We start from the raw sequence: 19,945 nt of genomic DNA on the forward strand, positions 1-19,945 counted from the left end.
GGCGGGGACCGAAAGCTTCGGTGGCGACTGCTGGGCGCCACTTTCCGTGGCCTCCAGGGGGCGGACGCGTAGGCGCCTGCGCGGTCTCTGCGCGAAGGGGCTGCACCTAGCGCGTCGGGGGGCGCGGCCTCCACCCGGAATCCTAGCCCAGTTCTGGGCCTGCGGTGGTTCTACCACCGCCACCCGCACCCCTTCCCGCACTGCCGCACGTTCATTCCCCCGCAGGGGCGCCTCAGACTCTCAAGTTCACAGCCCACCTTAATTGCACGAGGATCCTCCTCCAGGCCAGGCCCTCCGGCTCGGTGCTGGGCACCCCTGTAAGTGGCCAGCAAGAGTCCCGAATGCGGCGTCTGTCCCTTTAGGGCTCTGGGAACTCATCGCTCTCAGCTTTACGGGAACTACCCTCTAGGAGCACCGCAGTGGCTCCTCCAAGTGATGTAAAAACCTATTCTCCCTTTCTAGACTCAGGGCGACTCCAGTCGGTTCCCCTTCCTCTGAGCTTTCGGGGTCCACCTGCTTTTACAGGTCTGTGTTACCCGGATTTCTGCACCCACTCACGCTACACTTTTCCCAGCGTCAATTGCACCGACTCTCAACTTCTAAAAGAGGACTGCGACTACTACTTTTGTCTTTCAACTTTCTGCTTAACTTCATTCTAGCTTATCTGTGAACTCGGGCAATGGAAAGTCCCCGACCTCAAGACAATGGTTGGTTTGACCTTCACTGCCCATCTGCGGTACCCACCGACCTTTGTCCTACACTTCCCTTATACAAACCTGGAAGTATATTTGGCACTTTGAAGACAGTCTCTTGACACATTAGCCGGCTGTTTTTTCAGTGTTGGCCTCCCTGAAATCAATTCCTCTCTGGTTTCACCACCACTCCTCTCTCTGCCTTTGGATTTTGTCAGCGGTGAATGGCCAACCCTGGTCTGTTTGGGACCCTCTGAGCCAACTGTCCTTGCTCGCTTGTGCCCCGGCTACGCTTCAGGTTTACGTAATCAGCTGAATCTGATTCAGACCTGTACTTCAGAAAACCCACATTTCCGGTTTTTTTCAAGAAGAGAGGGAAGATGAGAATCTTAACGAGGAGACCCTTCAGAGTCTAGTAAGGGTGGAAGTAACCTCGGATAACTCGGTCCAAGTCCTCACAAGGCTGTTCTGTCTCCAAGGATAGACAGCAAAGTTGCCTTTCAAGGCTCCAGAAAAAAAAAAAAGAAAAGCGTTTTGCTTGCTGGCGCTGTGTCGGCTATCATATCAACAACAAAACAGCTTGTAGGGAAAGTTTCTTACTGGTTAGCATGGGTGCCCTTATTGCAAACTTTTTGTAATATGTGCAGTTCAGATTGCACCGGGAACATACTCTAACGACAAATGAAACTGCAAAGAAATCTTAAACATCATTTAGTAGATTTATTGTCAATATGCACAGTATTATTTTGAAATTATTTGATGAAAAGTAGGAGCGAAAAAAAAAAGTACTTATGTTAATGTTGTTAGAAGCCCCACTTTTCAGTGTTAAAGAGACCAGGTATAAATCGAAGGAAGGTAAGGGGAAAGTCTGTAAAACTGAATTTGAATCGGAAGCCAGAAAATTGTAATATTTATTGCAACTACTTTTGCTATTATACAATGACTCTAAAACCATGTTTTTCTCTTCTGGGTGTGTTGGCTGGTTCTCCAGTACCTATACCTAACCTTTTTTAAGAGTTCTTCCTACAACAATGGCAGAGATTAGAGTATGCCCTGTGAAAATTTAAAAAAGGAAATCTGCTTAAAAAAAAAAAAAAAAAAAAAAAAGAGGGGCGCCTGGGTGGCTCAGTCGGTTAAGTGGCTGCCTTCAGCTCAGGTCATGGTCCCAGGGTCCTGGGATCAAGTCTGCATCGGGCTCCCCGCTCTGCAGAGAGCATGCTTCTTCCTCTCCCTCTACCTGCTGCTCTGCCTACTTCTGCTTTCTCTCTGTCAAATAAGTAAATAAAATCTTTAAGAAAAAAGAAATCTCCTGTAGAACGGAGTTGGGAGGCCCTCAGGGTGAGCTCTTATGCCCTATTACTTATCACTTACAGACACAAGGGGAGAAAAGACCTTGCACTGGGATACTGCTTTATTATTCTAGCAGGAGGAAGAAAGACTTTTCTCCTGCCCTGGTAACAGCCCAGCCAATGGGAGACGGCAAGAACTCAGCCAATGAAAAGCCATTGGCCCTACAAGGTTGTTGCTGGAACTGTTATGGCCGCTCTGCTTTGAACTCCCAGTCTGCTCTAGTGGGCTTTCTGTGTATAAGTTCCCAACTTCCCCTTTTCCTCTAGAAAAGAGCATTCCTCTCTTCTGTGGGGGTGACTTACCTGATGTTCTGTAGAAGAGCGCATTCTCTGGATGGTGATTCTCTGCTATTCCCAAATTAACCCATTTTTGCTGGCAAAATAACTGAGTTTTGTTTTTTAAGGTTAATGTTACTTGGTGATTAGAAGTGGAATGCTAAGAAGACCCCCACCAACTCCAAGGCTGGTGAACAGACATGCCAGCACGGCCACAGAGTCAGCTGGGCGCCTACTGCTTTCTGGCTGACCCTGGAGTTTGAGGTAAGTTTTCTCCTGGATTTTGAGCTCTGTACTTTGTGTGGCACTCTCCAGGCTTTATTAGGATGTTTTGAAAGGCCTCGCTGTTTGTTTTTTTGTTCTCTGAGAGTGCTCATTTGGCTTTTTGTCAGACTTCTTTTGGGGACTGTTCCTGTTCCTGTTGGAGCTGTGCCTGTTGGAGTAGCACTAGCCTTCTATCAGACTCCTGTTTGGAACCAGACTGTTCCTACTGGAACTGGGTTGGCCTTTAGTCTGATTCCTTCTGGAATCGGTCTGTTTCTTTCTTTCTTTTTTTAAAGATTTTATTTATTTGACAAAGATCACAAGTAGGCAGAGAAAGATGGAGAAGCAGGCTCCCCGCTGAGCAGAGAGCCCGATGTGGGGCTCGATCCCAGGACCCTGAGACCATGACCCGAGCTGAAGGCAGAGGCTTAACCCACTGAGCCACCCAGGTGCCCCTGGAATCGGGCTGTTTCTGATGCAGCTGTGCTGTTCAGGATTTTTTCTCTTTGCCCTAGAGAAAAACCTCTACAAAATGGGATCACAGTCATCAAAATGCTCTGAGGGTTCTGCCACCCCCACTGCCCCCTCCCCCACCACCTCTGGCATGCCCTTACTGGGACTCTGGCTGGTTTTATGTTTAAAAACTATGGTCTCTGGGGCGCCTGGGTGGCTCAGGGGTTTAAAGCCTCTGCTTTCAGCTCAGGTCATGGTCCCAGGGTCCTGGGATCGAGTCCCACATCGGGCTCTGTGCTTCCTCCTCTCTCTCTATGCCTGCCTCTCTGCCTACTTGTGATCTCTGTCTGTCAAATAAATAAAATCTTTAAAAACAAAAACAAAACTATGGTCCCTCTGCCTGCACATTTATAACTAAATAGATTGACTTAACCAAAAGTAATTAAGAACAACAATGGCCATAATGGGGAACTTCTGATCTCTCTAAACCTAGTTTACTCAAAATTAAATTAGAATGCTCCTTAAGAAAAAAAGAATGGGATGCCTATTTTAAATGTTATCGTTAGAGTAGGCAGTTAATTAGAAGTGAGTTGGAAGCAAGGATGGTGATAAAGAGGTTACACATTAGAAGCCTAGGGGCACAACATTGCACATTAGAAGGCTGGGGACACCACAACATGACTTTGTGCCTTCTAAGACAACAGGCCAAGAGCCATGGGGGCAGAGCAAGCCCTCTCCTCTTCCACCTCTGCCCTTGGGTAACCTACAGCTTCATTGTCCTATATTTACATCACGGTTACAACCCCACTGCTGTAGGGGAAGACGGCCATGACAGTTCCAGCAGGAACCTCGTAGCTCCAAACGCTACCCCTCCCAACCGATTGAAGGCATCCCTTTAGATGATTTGAAACAACTTCAGTCAGAGACTGCCCTAGCTGTGACCAATAACCTATGCAAACATAAAAAGAAAAAGACGCCCTGAATCCCTGTGCAGTTGCCTTCTCTGGGCCTGCCCGCACTCCCTTCTTGACGGCGTACTATCCTTCATAAACAGCTTTGTGCCTGCTACCTTCTTTGAGTGTGGATCCTCACGTACCTTCTGTGCGGAATCCAAACACTGAGACCTCCATTCACATAACATAGACTCTCCAACAAGTAGCAGTAACTTAAGGCTTCCAGATATTTTCAGATCTAGCCTTTCCTAAACCTTGCTGTTCTAAAAGGACCTGTTTGGAAATAGCCCCCAAGGACAGCATGGTTTACCTGGACTAGGAGAAAGTTTGGAAAATCTTCCTTTTCTAACAAAGATGATTATCTGCCAACTCCCCCCTCCCCCCAACACACACATACACTGCCAGTCTTTTTCTTTTCTTTTCTTTTTTTAAAAGATTTTATTTATTTGAGAGAGAAAAGGAGAGCACGAGCAGGGGGAAAGGCAGAGGCACAGGAAGGAACAGCCTCCCCACTGAGCAGGATGCCTGCTGTGGGGCTCCATCCCAGGACCCTGAGACCATGACCTGAGCTGAAGGCAGTCGCTTTTAACTGACTGAGCTACCCAGGCGCCCCTGCCAGTCTTATGTCAAGCAGTAATATTTCAGGGACAACACAACCCATAGAATCCCTTTATAACTGGACAGTGATCCCCAAATTTGTCTGCACATTGGAGTCACTGGGGAATGACAAAAACACTCATGCCTGTGTCCCACAGGCCTGGACTTAGGAATTTTTGGATAAAATTTTTTTTTCAAGGTACTTAAACTGAAAAAAAAAAAAAAAAGAGAGAGAGAAAGAGGGAGAGAGAAGAAAAGAATTCACCCATTTCTCCCCACCTCCATCTCACCACTAGTCTGTTCTCTGTATCTATGTGTTTGTTTTGTTTCTGGTTTGTTTTTGTTTTTGTTTTAGATTTCACGTATAAGAGAGATTATACTGTGTTTATATTCTCTGTCTGACTTTATTTCACATAGCATAATGTCCTTGAGGTCCATTCATGATGTTGCAAATGGAAAGATTTCATTCTTTTGTTTTGTGGCTGAATAATATTTATCCATTCGTTTATCTATGGATATTTAGGTTGTTACCATATCTTAGCTATTGTAAATAATGCTGCAGTGAACATGGTGCTGCAGATATCTTTTCAAGTTGGTATTTTTGTTTTGTTTGCATAAATACCCAGAAGTGGAATTACTGGATCATATGGTAGTCCTATTTTTAATTTTTTGAGGAACCCCCATATTCCTTTCCATAGTGGTTACACCAATTTGCATTCCTACCAGCAATGCACAGGGTTCTCTTTTCTCCACATCCTCACTCTTGTTATTAACACCTGCTGTTTCTTGTCTTTTGATGATAGCCATTCTAACAGGTGTGAGGAGATAGCTCATTGTGGTTTTGATTTGCATTTCCCTGATGATTAATGATACAGAGCATCTTTCCTTATATCTGTGGGCCATCTGTATGTCTTCTTTAGAAAAATGCCTATTCAGCTCTCCTGCCCTTTTTTTAATTAGATTGTTTTGTTTTTTGTTTTGCTATTGAATTGTATGAGTTCTTCATATATTTTGGATATTAACCCCTTATCAAATATATGAAGGGCAACTATTTTCTCCCACTCACTAGGTTGCCTTTACATTTTGTTGGTAGTTTCCTTTGCTGTGTAGAAGCTTCTTTGTTTGATGTAGTCCTAGCTGTTGTGTTTTTTGTCTTTGGCTTTTCAAGTTTTTTTTTTTAAACACTTTTTTTTTTTTTAAAGATTTATTTATTTGACAGAGAGATCACAAGTAGGCAGAGAGGCAGGCAGAGAGAGAAGGGGAAGCAGGCTCCCCACTGAGCAGAGAGCCCGATGCAGGGCTCGATCCCAGGACTCTGAGATCATGACCTGAGGCCAAAGGCAGAGGCTTTAACCCACTGAGCCACCCAGGCGCCCCTATTTTTTTTTTTTTAAGATTTTATTTATTTATTTGACAGAGATGACAAGTAGGCAGAGAGGCAGGCAGAGAGAGAGGAGGAAGCAGGCTCCCCACTGAGCGGAGAGCCCGATGCGGGGCTCGATCCCGGAACCCCGGGATCATGACCTGAGCCGAAGGCAGAGGCTTTAACCCACTGAGCCACCCAGGCGCCCCAGCTTTTCAAGTTTTTATTTTAATTCCAGTTAGTTAACATACTGTGTTATATTAGTCTCAAGTATACAATATAGTGATTCAATACTTTCATACATCACCCACTGCTCATAATGACAAGCGTCCTCCTTGATCCCCATTGCCTATGTAACCCATTCCTGACCCACCACCCCTCTGGTGACCATCCATTTGTTCTCTATAATTTGAATCTGTTTCTTGATTTGTCTCTCTTTCTCTTTTCCCTTTGCTTGTTTTGTTTCTTAAATTTCACATGTGAGTGAAGTCATATGGTATTTTTCTTTCTCTGACTTATTTCACTTAGAATTATACTCTCTAGCTTCACCCAATGTATTGCAAATGGTGAGATTTCATTCCATTGTGTATATATACTGCATCTTCTTTATCCATTCACCAATCAATGGACACTTGGGCTGGTTTCATATCTTGGCTATTTTAATAATGTTGCTATAGACATAAAGGTGTGTATATCCCTTTGAATTAGTGCTTTTGTGTTCTTTGGGTAAATACCCTATTTAATGCAATTGCTGGATCATAGGGTAGTTCTATCTTTAGCTTTTTGGGGACTGTCCATACCTTTTTCCACAGTAACTGTGCCCGTTTGCATTCCTAACCAGCAGTACACAAGAGTACCTTTTCCTCCACATCATTGCCAATACCTTTTGTTTCCTGTGTTGTTGACTTTAGACATTCTGATAGGTGTGAGGTAAAAACTCATTGTGATTTTGATGTGCATTTCCCTGATCATGAGTGATGTTGAGCATCTGTTCATGTGTATGTTGGCCATATGCATATCCTCTTTGGAGGAATGTCTGTGCATGTCTTCTGCCCATTTTAAAAATGGATTATTTGGTTTTGGGTATTGAGTTTTATAAGTTCATTATGTATTTTGGATATTAACCCTTTATCAGATATGCCGTTTGCAAATATCTTCTCCCGTTCCGTAGGTTGTCTTTTAGTTTTGTTGACTGTTTCCTTTGCTGTGCAGAAGCTTTTCGTTTTGATGTAATCCCAATAGTTTATTTTTGCTTTTGTTTCCCTTGCCTCAGGAAACATCTAGAAAAAAGTTGCTATGGCTGGTGTTGAAGAGTTTACTGCCTGTGTTCTCTTCTAGGATTTTTATAGTTTCAGGTCTCACATGTAGGTCTTTCACCCATTTTGAACTTATTTTTGTGTATGCTGTAAGAAAGTGGTCTGGTTTCTTTTGCATGTTGCTGTCCAATTTTCCTAAGACCGTTTATTGAAGAGGCTATCTTTCTCCAATTGGATATTCTTTCCTGCTTTGTAGAAGGCCTACTCTGTTTATTGCCAACAATCTATGATGATATCTTATTTTTTTTAAAAAGACTTCTGCTTGCTTCTGCATATTCAAGTATCTGAGGTACAGAATACAGAAGTAGCATATTTAATAATATTATTAACCTTCATCTACACAGCAGACTTTAACTGTAAAAACTGTTTTTAGTAACATATTTTATAGAAGGCAGTTTGTGTCTTCATCAAATGTCAAAAATCCTCCATCTTCTACCACTCAAAATAGTTGGCAGTCCATGGCAATAATTTTGTCAAGCTTTATGTTTCAATTTTTTTGTCTCAAAAGTAGAAGAGATTATGCTCTTGAAGTATTTTTACGAAGTCTGTTGTTTTGTAACTTGATTCGTAAGAACAGAAAGGGTTTAGGGTGTCTCATTTTTCTCTGAAACTTTCTCCTTTTATTCATAGTCTATATTCTTAGTTATATCTGGGTCAAAGTTGTTTCAGCATGGATGTTCTTTACATAATTTTATAGTTTTCCACCTCATGAACTTTTGGGGTGGCAAAGTTGATGTTCTTCTTGTAAGTTATCCTTGCAAGATGTGAAGAATTCCCAAAGGGGACTTTTTCTTGAAAGACTCAAAGCTAAATAAAATTAAATAGCAAAAGTTAAATAGAGTCCTAAACATTAGTTTGTTTAATGTTATGAATGTTAAAATGCCAAGCAAGTCTACAATGATTAAAATTCTAATATAATCTTTTTTTTCTTAGTACATTTATGTATCATTTAAGAATCTATTTACTTTTGAATAAAGAATACACTGACATGGCTTTGAAAAGTCAAAATAATACAAAAAGGTATGCTCTGTGTATATTCACTTCCACACCAACCCCCCTCTCTGTCCTCTATAGTTAACTAGTTTTATAATTTATTTGGGATTTTTCTAGTGTTTAATATGTGAGTGTAAGAAAATCTAAGTGTGTGTGTATATATATGTATACATATATATATTATTTCCCCCTTTTTATTGTGCAAAATGTAACAGTATACACTTCTTTCCAGTTCTTCGCTTTGCCTTTTCATTCAATTTTCACATCAGTATATAGAGAAATTTTCATTCACTTTTACAGCTTTATATTATACACCGAAGTATAATGAAGTACCACAGTGTATTTAACCAGCCCCCTCTTTCAAAAGCAAAAAACAGGTAAGACTACACCCAACTACATGGTCAATTAATCTTTGACAAAGCAGGAAAGAATATCCAATGTGAAAAAGACAGTCTGTCCCTTCTCCCTCTCACTTTGCTCCTCCCTCCCATTCCTTTGCTTGTTCTCTCTCTCTCTGTCAAATAAATAAATAAAGTCTTTCAAAAAAAAAAAAAAAGGGAGCTTATTTGCCGGAAACTGCTGAAGAAGTAATCAACTCAGTCTTCATACGTGAAATTTGCTGTTGGAGTGGGAATTTACAGATAAACAAGAGCCGGGAGGAGGCTAGAATAAACCATGGGATGATAGATTCACATTGCCGACATCAACATGTACTCATTTAGCTTAATATAGATCCAGAGAGATAAATAGACAAAAAATTACAGATACTATCTGCATATATTTCCAAGCTCTGTCCTCTGAGACAGTCAAGAAGCGTCTGCTTCTTGGATATTCAGTAGAGATGAGCATACCCAGTGCCCACATCTTCATTTCTCATTCCATTCTCCTAGAAAAAGAACCAGGGCTCCCTGGAAAATGGCTGATTCTAAAACTGGGGTAGGAAATAGCGTGGAGCAACTTGTAGTGCCTGAAAGGAAAAAAAAACAAACAAACAAAAAAATGCTTAAAAAATAAAAACACCTAAAATGAGAGGAATGTGTCAAAGAGACACAAGACACAACTGAAAGTGCTCCCAGTGGCCAAAGCAGGGCAAATTGAGCAATAATACCAAGTAGTATTGGATTATAACCCAAAGTGTAAAATAATTATCCATGAGTCCATATGCCATAAATAAATGGTTAAATATATAAAAGTATACATGGAGGAGAATAGACAAATCTCCCATACAGAAGAACTCCAAACAACTTATGTAGATACCTCAAGGGAATAGTTACGCTCCATCTTATGCTTTACCTCAAGATGACGGAGCATAACTCCCCACTTCTTATGTGTGGGCCAGGCATACTGAATTCTTTCCAAATTGTATGGTATGTAAAGGGGTAAAAAGTAACATTATAGTGGACAAACCTGACAAAAATTACCTCAGCCTGGAGATCAAGGTCAACATGAATCATGAATCATGTTGATACCATGTACCTTGGATATGATGTGATAGGAATGTTGCTTTACTCTGTGGTCTTCTTCAAAACCCATAATCCCATATAATCAGGAGAAAGACATTAGACAAACCCAAATTGAGGACATTCTACCAAATACTTGGACAATACTCCTCAAAAATGGCAAGGTTATCAAAAACATGGAAAGCCTGAGTAACTTGTCATTGTCAAAAGGACACTAAGGAGATGTAGTAACTAAATGTAATATGGGATCCTGGAACAGAAAAAGAATAAGTGAAAACTAAAATCTGAATAAAGGTTGACTTTAGGAAATAGTAATAATTTGCTCACTGGTTGTGTGCACTAGTTGCTCACTAGTTGTGAGCAAATGTTCCACATTAATGCAAAATATTGAAAATAGGGGAAGCTGGATGTGAACTTCACAGCCCATAGTTTTTCTGTAAACCTAAAACGATTCTAAAAAAATAACGATCCACTTATTAACCCATAGTTTCTTTTAAACAATTACCTGAATTTAGGTAGATATGTTCTTATGTCTGATCCAGTGTATCCAAAAAAGGACACCTGGTTGGCTCAGTCAGTTGAGCTGCTGGGTCAGGTCATGATATCAGGGTCATGGGATTGAGTCCTGAGACAGGCTACATGCTCAGCAGGGGAGTCTGCTTGAGGTTCTCTCCCTCTCCCTTTGCCCTTCCCCCTGTTCATGCTCTCTCTCTCTTTCTCTCAAATAAATAAATCTTTTTAAAAAAATGCATCCATATCTCTGCTGAGAGTCGCCGCGGGCTTCAACAGTGCTTGGACGGAACCCGGCGCTCGTCCCCTGGCCTCGGCCGGCCGCTCAGAGCCAACCCTCTGCCATCTCCTCACAGCGCCCTCTGACCGCTCCAAGGCCCCCTGTCGCTGCTCCAGCGCCGCGCAGCCTCTCCTCAGCCGCCGCCATGACGTCGGCGACCCCCTCGCAGGTGCGCCAGAACTACCACCAGGACTCGGAGGCCGCCATCAACCACCAGATCAACCTGGAGCTCTACGCCTCCTTCGTCTACCTGCCCATGTCTTACTACTTTGACTGCGATGATGTGGCTTTGAAGAACTTCACCAAATATTTTCTCCACCAATCTCATGAGGAGAGGGAACATGCTGAGAAACTGATGAAGCTGCAGAACCAACGAGGTGGCTGACTCTTCCTTCAGGATATCAAGAAACCAGACCGTGATGATTGGGAGAACGGGCTGAATGCAATGGAGTGTGCATTGCACTTGGAAAAGAGTGTGAATCAGTCACTACTGGAACTGCACAAACTGGCCACTGATAAAAGTGACCTCCATTTGTGTGACTTCATTGAGACTCATTACCTGAATGAGCAGGTGAAATCCATCAAAGAATTGGGTGACCACATAACCAACCTGCGCAAGATGGGGGCCCCCGAATCTGGCATGGCAGAGTATCTCTTTGACAAGCACACCTTGGGAAACAGTGATAGTGAGAGCTAAGCCTTAGGCTGTCTTCCCAGAGCCACCTGGTCCCTGAGGCTGTGCATGCATGTTGGGGTTACCTTTACCTTTTCTATAAGTTGTGCCAAAACATCTACTTAACTTCTTTCATTTGTACCATTCCTTCAAATAAAGTAATTTGGTACCCCCCCCAAATGCATCCAAAAATTTAGATGGATTAATGGAAGGATAGAGGGCTGACTAGTTGGATAGACATGTATGCAAGCAACTATAGTAGTTGTTGATAGTAAAATCTAGGAGGTCGACTCAGCAATTCCACTCCTAGGTATCTACCCAAGAGAAATGGAAACCTGTGTCTGTACAATGACATGTTTGGAAACAATCGTAGCAGCATTATTCACAATAGCCCAAGCTAGAAGCAATTTCAGTGTCCAGCAACTGGTGAATGGATAAACTAAATGTGGCAGAGTCACACAATGGACTACTACTCAGCAAAGAAAAGGAACAAAGTGTTGATACATGCTACAACATAGGTGAACCTCATGAGAGCAGCCAGACACAAATAACTACATCTTGTATGATTCTATTTGTGTAAAATTTTTAGAAAGATCAAAACAATAGAGACAGAACGCAAGTCAATGTTTATTCAAGACCAAGAATGGAAGCAAGAATTAGCTGCAAATAGTCATGAGCAAACTATTTGGGGGTGATAGAAGTGTTCTAAAATGATTGTGATGATCATTGCACAACTGAATTTTATACTTTTTGCTCTTAAATTTAAATTTTTGATCCATCCTGAATTAGTTTGTATATGGTATGAAGTAAAGGTCCAACTTTTTTTTACCTGTGGATATCCTGTTTTCTTAAAATACTTTCTTGAGCAGATCAACCTTTTCCTCATTGACCTGTCAAAAATTAATTGACCAGAGATGTGAGGATTTATTTCTGCATTTTTTATTTTATTCTGTTGATCTGTATGTCTATCCTAATGCCAGTACCATACTGTTTTTGTGACTATAGCTTCGTAGTAAGTTTTTGAAATTGGGAATTGTGAGTTCTTCAAATTTGTTCTTTTTTTTTTCAAGATTGTTTGGGCTATTCAGAGTCCTTTGAAATTTCATAGAAATTTTAGGATGAGCTTTAACTTTTTGGGAAAGAAAAAAGACCAAATAAATACCATTGGGAGGGGCACCTGGGTGGCTCAGTGGGTTAAGGCCTCTGCCTTCAGCTCAGGTCATGATCCCAGGGTCCTGGGATCGAGCCCCACATCGGGCTCTCTGCTCCACAGGGAGCCCGCTTCCTCCTCCTCTCTCTCTCTGCCTAGTGTGATTTCTCTCTGTCAAAAAAAAAAAAAAAAAATACCATTGGGATTTTGATAGGGATTGCATTGAATCTGTATATTTCCAATCTATGAACATGGGATATTTTTCCATTTACTTAGGTCTCCTTGAATTTCTTTCAGCGATGTTTTGTAGCTTTCGGTACATAAGTCTTGTGTTTCCTGGGGCACCTGGGTGGCTCAGTGGGTTAAAGCCTCTGCCTTCGACTTGGGTCATGATCCCAGGGTCCTGGGATCGAGCCCCACATCAGGCTTTCTGCTCAGAGGGGAGCCTGCTTCCTCCTCTCTCTCTCTCTGCCTTCCTCTCTGCCTACTTGTGATATCACTCTTTGTCAAATAAATAAAATCTTAAAAAAAAAAAGTCTTGTGTTTCCTTAGTTGACTTTACTCCTGAGCATTTTCTTTTGGTGCTATTTTAAATGGAATTATTTTCTTAATTTTCTTTCTGGAAATTCTCATTTCTTTTTGCTAGTAGTATATAGAAATACAACTGATTTTTATGTGTTAATTTTGTATCCTGCAACTTCACTGAGTTCAGTTTTTAGCTATACCATTTGTGTATATGCGTGTGTGTGTGTGTGTGTGTGAAAAGAGAGAGAAAGGGGGGCATTTGTATCCACAAATAGACAATACCTATTTTTTAATGACCTAAAGAACATTTACAAAAATCATCATGTACATAATGATCTCATAAATCTCCAAAATTCTCTTAACACAATGTAATAAAATGATTTTCTTTAAAAAAAAATCACTTTAAATTCCTAAACCACATTCCCAAATAACGCAGTTCAAAGAAGACATATAAGTCCATTCATGAAATAATAATAGTGAGAACACTACTTTATACACCAATGGAATTGTGCTCTGAGGAAAATTTATAATCACTAAATATTTTATTAGAAAGCAAAAAAGAAAAAAAATGAACCAAGTGTCTGCAAAAACCAGAAATCAATTCAGACAAGATACAACAGAAAAAAATGGGGTGCCTGGGTGGCTCAGTGGGTTAAGCTTCTGCCTTCGTCTCAGGTCATGATGATAGGGTGCTGGGATGGAGTTCCGCATTGGGCTCTCTGCTCAGCAGGGAGCCTGCTTCCTTCTCTCTCTCTGCCTGCCTACTTGTGATCTCTCTGTCAAGTAAAGAAATATATCTAAAAAAACAAAACAAACAAACAAACAAATATATTTTTGATTTGATTTATAGCCCTGAAAGATCAAGCTGAAAAACAGGTCCAAAAAGGGCAGAAACCCCAGGTGGCTCTGGGGTTGCTTGCTGAACCAGGTAACAGAAACGAATGAATCAGGTATAGGATGATTCAGCTACAGCTGTTTTAGGTCTTGCCATTTGCTTAAGATTTAGTTGCCATGGAGAGAGCATCAAATTAACCTAGGTCAGGTTTCATGTCTTTTTTTTTTAAATCTAGAAAAGTTCCGTGCATTTTCACTGATGGTTTCAGATGGCCAATAGGGAAGGTTTAGTTCCACAGCAAAAACTGAGGTAGTTTATCAGAACAAGGGGCAATAGATTCAGAGTGGCAAAAAACAACAAACTGTCCATTCCACACTTTTAGAAAGTAGATTTTTGTGAGTCTGTTCACTATAGCATTTATCTATAATACCAAAAATCATGAGTGCTCAATATTAGCTGAACAGTTAAATAAAATACAGCACATTTAAGATGGTCTATGATGCAGCCATTAGTAATTGTGTTTTGGATCAATATTTAAAGCCTGAGAAACTTGCTATGGAAAAATTGAATATAAACTGTATAGAGTCTGTGGATTAAGTCTAGTTCTAAAAGTTTTATTTATGCGCATAACCAACACCTGAAGAGAATGCGCAAGAATGTGATGGGTGTGTGTCTACATCCTAATACCCAAACTTGTAATATGACCTTATTTGGAGAAGAGATTTTTGTAGCTGTAGAAATAATTAAATTAATGATCTTGAGAGGAGATCATCCTTGATTATCCCCATGGGCCCCAAATCCAACGCCCCAGTGTCCTTGTAGGAGGCAGAAGAGAAGACACAAACTGCAGAGAAGGCCACCGCCATAGGAAGACAGAGATAAAAGTAGTCACAAGTCAAGGAATGTCTAAAGCCGCCAGAAGCTGGAAGAGGCAAGAAGTGAATCTCTTCTAGAGCCTTCGACAAGAATGTAGTCCTCCTGACACCTTGATTTTAGACTTTCACTCACCATAACTGTGAGAGACTGAATTTGTTGTTTTAAACCATCCAGTTTGTGGTAATTTGTTACCACAAACTGGGTGGCTGAAAACAACAGGAATCTATCTATTTCACACACACATACACACACAAAATAACAGCAATCTCGTTGTAGATAGATGGATAGATAGAGCCAATATATGAAGTTTATTTTCCCCAAATTGCCATATTTTCCCACAACAAAACTTATTGTTTAAAATTGTGGCTCTAAAAAAGGCTAGTAAATTTAATGTCAGACAAAATGAATTTAAGCAGAAAGAATTAAATGTGCGCATATTCTCACAGGCAATTCTGGGCGAGAACGCTCGCTACCGCTGTGACTCAGGAAACCCCTCCAGCGGTGTCTCCTGTTGGCTGGCTGGCTTTGAATATCCTGGCTCTTGAAGGTTCTTCCCACCGCCCTGAGGTACCGGTGTCCCCTTTCCCTCCAATCTGGGAGTGTGGCTTTACCCCATTTCACTTTTACAAGTGACCCACATCAGTACCTGTTTTCCTAACGGAAGGAAATCTGAAGAGGATTTTTGCTTTTAGGACCTAGTCATTGCTTCTTTCGGTTTAGGAAAGGGGTTCTGGGAATGCACGGACTATACTTTCGGAAAATAGGGAATCTATTCCCCTCTCCCACCTCCTTCCTCTGCTTTGGTGTCCTGGCTGGGTGGACTGGTTTGGGACTGGGTCTCCCTCCTCTGCTGCCGCCTTAGTTCCCGCCCCCTCTGACTGACCCCAGCACTCAGCATCCCGATCCCCCATTTGTCAGGGAAGGGGGAATCAGACATTTACAGAGTGGGGTTATCACCGCCTTTCAAGTTCTCATAATACGTAGAGGGCTAATGAGTAAAAAACGACACCCTGCGAATTCTGCTGCCGCCCGTGGTGACTGTTTTCTATTCTCCAAGGGCTGAGGTGAGAGTTGAAGTCGTTCGTTTTTGTTGCTAGGGTAGGAGTTGGGGGTGGAGGGAAGGCTGGGCCGTGAAAACACAGGCCACCTTATTTTTGGAAATCGGGCCGCAAAAGGTGTTGTCTTCGCTATTGTCGCTCCCCAGTATCCCCAGATCACCCAACAAAGCGGGCGCCATCTATCCGGGCGGATTCTGGAAAGGGGGGCTCTCTTGGGAGTCGCGGCAATGCGGAGATCCGCGGCAACAGCACCAGGACCCCAGGCAGGGTTTACGCCCGAGCTGTGCAGCCGCCACTAGGTGGCGCCAAAGCGCAGCCGAGACCCGGGGGATTGGCGTCGTGCAGCCACACACTGGAAAAACTGGGGAAGCCTGAGGATCAGACTCTGCGTGCTCTCTGGAGAAGGGGCCCTGCCCTTTGCCCTCTCCGTAACCCCAGTTAGGGATGTGAGGTCCCAAAGTGCAGATTCTCTGGGGTGGACGGACAGGCGGCCCCGAGAGGTGTCAAGACTGTATCAGGACTGGAGGACCTGAGGATGGGAAGTTTTCACGAAAGTGGGCGGGAGAGGGTGGGAGAGTACAAGTGGACTTGGGGTCCCAAGCCAGGAAGTGAGGGAGACAGGCTATGAAACTAATGTATGCATAGGTATGCCCTGGCAGGTGGCAGGCCTGGGGGGGGAGAAGATGATCTCTAGGGATGCCATAGTGGGCAGGAAAGGACCAGCATTCAGAAGACCTTCCCTTAATGCTACAAAGTACCCTCTCCCCATCCCCCCACCCCCACTCACGTCTTAGATGCATCCTGCTGTGGGAAGGTGGGAAGGGAGAAACCCTAAATGACTGGTAAATTCCTGAAAAAAAACAGAAATAGCTGAGTTTGCCTGGAAGTAACTAATATTTGTGGGTGACTGATGGGTTTTATTGTTTTAATGGCCATTGGGAGTAATAGATACTCACAAAAGATGACAAGTTTTGTCACAGAAAAATAAAATTACATTTTGTTTTGCCAAATCTAGGTCTTAGCCTGTGAAATGCAGATCAGCTATAAATATTCCTAAAAATTGATTGCATATAAGAAACCTTAAAAAATCCCCCAAAGCAGAAATTGTACAGACTATATGCTGTAGCTATTGTAACCAATAAATATGTCAAAGCAAAAGAAAACCCAGCCACTTGAACATCACAAAAGGGGGGGAGGGAATTATTTTAAACAGCCCTAGAGTCATAGCAAAATTGAGATTAGAATACCAGAATCTTTAGAAAAAGAATAAATAAGAAAATAACATATCAATGCTCAGGTATATGGACAAAGCTGTGTTTTCAGCTATAAACTCGTGGCTTTAAATGCTTTTGTTAGCTGGCACAAAGAGAATTTAATTTACTGGCTACTCCACTTAGAATTTTAGAGAAACAAAAGCCTTTAAAAAAAGATTTTTATTTATTTATCTGAGAGGGAGACACAGAGATTGAGCATGAGCCTGGGGGGAGGAGCAGAGGGAAAGGGAGCATCAGACTCCTCGGGTAAGGAGCCCAATGTGGAGCTCAATCCCAGGACTCCATGATCATGACCTGAGCTGAAGGCAGACACTTAACTGACTGAGCCACCCAGACATCCCCCAAAACAACAAATCCTTAAGATAGGAGTAAATAAATAAGTGCAGAGATGAGTTAATTAGAAAAAAGAGTAGAGCTAGTTATTTTAAAAAACGAATACACAATTTATACTAAAAGAAAATGCAAAATATACATCTCTTACTTACCTTGTCCTTCAGAAAGTCCTTAGCTGCCCCACTGTCTGAGCAGTCGGCCCTATTTTCCTTCCAATTTGTCTACTGTGCCCCTCTAAGGAGAGTCACTATACACCCTTCCTCGTAGGTTAGAGCCCACTGCCATAAGAGCTGACATAATCTTCAAAATCCTGAAGTTCCCACCCCTACATAGCCAGGATGAGATTGGGAACATCCCTTCTGAGGATGATAGCTGGTTGATAGGAGTCACTGACCAGTTGTGAAGTGCTTACACCTATGTGTGTAGTGCATGTACAAGGGTAAGGCTGTGCATAGGTATGCGTGTTCAGATATGGGTGTACAAGGGTGGGGTGTGTGTACAAGTGTAGGGATGTGTGTACAAGTATAGTGTGTGGATATACAAGTGTGGGTCTGTATAAGTGTGGGTGGGCGTGCAAGTGCAGGGATATGTTGTTTTCTTTCAATCTTTGAAATATTCTGAATTGTTGAATCCAGATGGTCTTGAAGTATCCATTCTCAACCCAGAAGTACATTTTTGAAAAAATATTTTATTTCTTTATTTGACAGAGAGACACAGCAAGACAGGGAACACAAGCAGGGGGAGTGGGAGAGGGAGAAGCAGGCTCCCCACTGAGCAAGCAGCCCAGTGTGGGACTTGATCCCAGGACCCCAGGATCATGACCCGAGCTAAATGCGGATGCTTACCCGACTGAGCCACATGGGCATCCCCAGAAGTACATTTTTTACGTTCTCTGCAACTACTGATAGACATTATTATAAACCAAGGATTTCAATGAATTCAAAGTATGCACCCCAAAGGAAAAACCAGAAGGGAACTACCTTTTCTTATCCACCTATATCAATCACCTGTAATATCAGCATCATATACCAGCGACTCAGTGCAAAACAGTCATTATCTCAGTTAACCTTTCATTATGGAGGACATGCTATTATTCCCATCAAGAGATAGCTAGGGCTCAGAAGGGTTAAAGGTTTGTGCCCTGCATCACACACCTATCCCAGTGCTGACCTCCCAAGATACTATTGGGAGCCATACAAATGGTATCCATACAAATGGTAAATGGTCTTACCATTTTGCTATAGAAAGCATAATAAGGTTTCTTTTATAATAAAAATATGTTTAAGTTATTTTTAAATTATTTTTTCTCCAATGCTTTGAAAAGTATTTTTTCTCCATTCTTGTTGTGTGCATATAAAAAATACTATGTCTGTCTGCCTTGGTCTTTTTCAGCTCTAGGTGTGACCCGACACTGTGTTGTTGTATGACCTCTGTAAGGTGGCCGCAGAATCTGGAGGTTTTTCACTTGCGTCAAGTCCAGACCCCTTCTTGCCTGCCATAATCTGCCCCGGTGGGAAGATCTCCTTGATCTCATAATCCTTTGGTCTCTAGTCTGGCCTCAGAATCTGCTTTTCATCATTCTGGTCTGCTGCTTCTCACACATGAGCAAACGTGGCCCCGGCCAGCATTAGAACACTGCAGCTGCTAGTACACAGTGATTCCTCTGTACTTGGGTCCTCTTCAAGATATACTATGTAGCGTCACCTGGGTGGCTCAGTGGGTTAAGCCTCCGCCTTCAGCTCAGGTCATGGTCTCGGGGTCGTGGCATCGAGCCCCGCATCGGCCTCTCTGCTTAGTGGGGAGCCTGCTTCCCCTACCCCCATGCCTGGCTCTCTGCCTACTTGTGATTTCTCTGTGTCAAATAAATAAATAAAATATTTTAAAAAAAGATATAACATGTAAAATGCCTACCTTATACTGTTATTGAAATTTATTTTTTCGCAGTGTTTGTTTGGATTTATTAATACTGTAAGGTTTTCCTGATTTGCCACGTCATCCATTTCCCCCGCATTTTGCTGTCCAATCTTAAGCAAAATCCGTGGGCTCCCTACACCTTGCTAAATTCGAGCATTGGGAGAGCATCCCAAGGGTGAGAAGACTAAAATTCCTAAAACTGCCTTGGTGTCCCTAAGGTTTGCTAGACCTGGCTCTATCTGGCTACAATTATTATCAGCAGTTTCTCTGAGCTCTGGCGTATGTTTGCAGTGGTTTTTGCCTTTCCTTTTTGTTCAGTGTTGTGTGGGCGTTTTGCTGCAAAGTTGAAAGGAGTTGCGTTGAGGACTGTTGGCCAGAACATCCTCTCAAAACACAGTTGGGCAGAATCCGTCAAAGTCCTGTGGAACAGCCAGATACTGAACTTGGAGCTTCCCAGAGTTGGCACTGGGGGCAGTGGAAACCTTCCCTCTCCGTCCATCCCTTGCCACCGTTCTCGCTTCTCACCCTCTTTAGGAATGTAAGGGAGGTCTGACTAGATACAAATGTCTGTGGCTCTGGAAAAGACTCACAGGAGTGTTGCCCCGGAGGAAAAAAGCCAGAAAGATGATCTTGACTGCTTCAGAAAATTCTGCCCTCTTCTCTTATGTTCAGTCAAGGCTGAGGGGGAGTGGGAGGGGGGTCTCCTTGTGGCTCCTTCTCTTCCATGGTGGTCTTACTGACCAGGGCTCCCTTGGGTCTGTGCTCCTGAGACCACTGTGCTCCTGAGACCACTGTGCTCCT

The 19,945-nt window shown here is 42.5% G+C and overlaps 1 long non-coding RNA gene and 1 pseudogene across 1 annotated transcript; both read left to right on the top strand.

Annotated features, from left to right (window-relative positions):
• The first annotated feature begins 7 nt into the window (after positions 1-7).
• On the top strand, positions 8-19,032 carry LOC123926020. Its single transcript, XR_006815141.1, has 4 exons — positions 8-317; positions 2,446-2,581; positions 15,012-15,132; positions 18,623-19,032. It is a non-coding gene; the product is annotated as an uncharacterized LOC123926020 (long non-coding RNA).
• Positions 10,637-11,268, top strand: LOC123926019 (annotated as a pseudogene).
• Positions 19,033-19,945: the final 913 nt, after the last annotated feature.

This window comes from Meles meles, chromosome 15 (assembly GCF_922984935.1).
Source record: "Meles meles chromosome 15, mMelMel3.1 paternal haplotype, whole genome shotgun sequence".
NCBI lineage: Eukaryota > Metazoa > Chordata > Mammalia > Carnivora > Mustelidae > Meles > Meles meles.